Consider the following 1,517-nt stretch of genomic DNA (forward strand, 5'->3'; position numbering starts at 1 on the left):
AATAAAATTAACTTTTACCTTCTTTTTCTTTTTTTTATTAATAAAATTATTAATTTACATTTTAAATTTTAAAATAATATTTTATTATTTTAGTTAAATATTAATTTAGTGTTAATTAATTATAAAAAAATCCTAAAAGTACACTATTGCATAATAAAATTTTTTTAAAAAAATAAAATTAAAGTTAATAAATTATATTTTAATAAATTAAAATTAAACAACCGAAATAAAATAACTATCTAAATTAAAACACAATCGATTCAATTCACCGCTGTAAATTCGGCAAACGATAGGTTTATAGAGAAAAACTTTGAGCTGTATGATAGGTTTCCATTTAGTTTGAAGTGAGAGTTTCCCTAAGATTGTGTTGGAGTGTTATAATAAAAGTAGAAATGCTGAGAGGCACAGAGAGAGCAATTAGTAGCATACGATCACAGTTCATTAGCTTCATTCTATGAATTGTGAGGTTAAGATCACAAATATCCATAGAGAAATCAATGGATATTTCCGATTAATCCCAAAAATCAGAAATAAAAAAGAATTAGATAAATATTGAAGGCCTCAGAGATCTTGGTGGATAGGAATCATCAGCTGGGGATATGCTATGAATCCCATCAAGAGTAGCAAATATTTTCTCACATCACTGGCCAATACACCATCTGTAATCTAATCTTTTCAAATCAAAATAAATAAATAAATAAATAAATAAAGAGCATGATGATGAAGAGTCAGAATTAACTGCCAATCTATATCATATTTAGAAAAAATCAGTGGGAATCCGTCTGATTTCTTTCATCATCCATAATCATCATCATCCTCATAGATTTCATCTTATTTAAAAAAAATTAAAAAAAAAAGGAATGTGTTATGTATCCACCTTGTCACCGATAATTCCTAGAAAGAGAAGAGGAAAATCGGAGCTAAAGGCAGAGTATACACAAAACCTAAATTTCATGTATACAGAAATCAACCCATCTCTGTTGCCTAACGATAGATCCCTTGATCATCTTACTTCCATATTGAAGCTGACCAAAGAATTGCAATATTAGGCTTCCGAATACCAAATCTTACAGCCTAAGCAGTGGCCCAACATTAAGAATAGCAGATAATTTTCCACAGATCTTCTGAGTTTCTCTCATTCTCACCGATGCTCTGCTGCCGTGGAACTTAATTATAATTGGAGGCGGGGAGAAGAAAACCCTAGATGTACATCTGAGCAGGCCTTCAAGGGATATGCTGAGGAGTGGACTTCTTTGCAATTTTAAAAATTCAAAGGCTAGGCCCACACCCAGTTGTCCACCACAAAACTTTCGGCCCGTCAAAATCTAGCCAGCGTCCAAACTATTCTAAATAAATAAATAAATAAAAATCTAATGCTCTTAATAATTAATTTTAACCTATTATATCCTTAATTTTTTATTTCTATAATCAATAAATATAATTTTTAATAATAAATAATTAAATAAGTTTTAAATTTAATATATTATAAATTTCAAGCAGATCACTATTCAGATTAA

The 1,517-nt window shown here is 29.1% G+C and overlaps 2 non-coding genes across 2 annotated transcripts; both read right to left on the reverse strand.

Annotated features, from left to right (window-relative positions):
* Positions 1 to 557: 557 nt before the first annotated feature.
* Positions 558 to 649, reverse strand: LOC131170993 (small nucleolar RNA SNORD24). The gene has a single exon (XR_009141753.1). It is a non-coding gene; the product is annotated as a small nucleolar RNA SNORD24 (small nucleolar RNA).
* Positions 650 to 723: 74 nt separating this feature from the next.
* On the reverse strand, positions 724 to 805 carry LOC131170992 (small nucleolar RNA R12). Its single transcript, XR_009141752.1, has one exon. It is a non-coding gene; the product is annotated as a small nucleolar RNA R12 (small nucleolar RNA).
* Positions 806 to 1,517: the final 712 nt, after the last annotated feature.

The sequence above is a fragment of the Hevea brasiliensis genome, chromosome 11, assembly GCF_030052815.1.
Source record: "Hevea brasiliensis isolate MT/VB/25A 57/8 chromosome 11, ASM3005281v1, whole genome shotgun sequence".
Classification (NCBI taxonomy): Eukaryota; Viridiplantae; Streptophyta; class Magnoliopsida; order Malpighiales; family Euphorbiaceae; genus Hevea; species Hevea brasiliensis.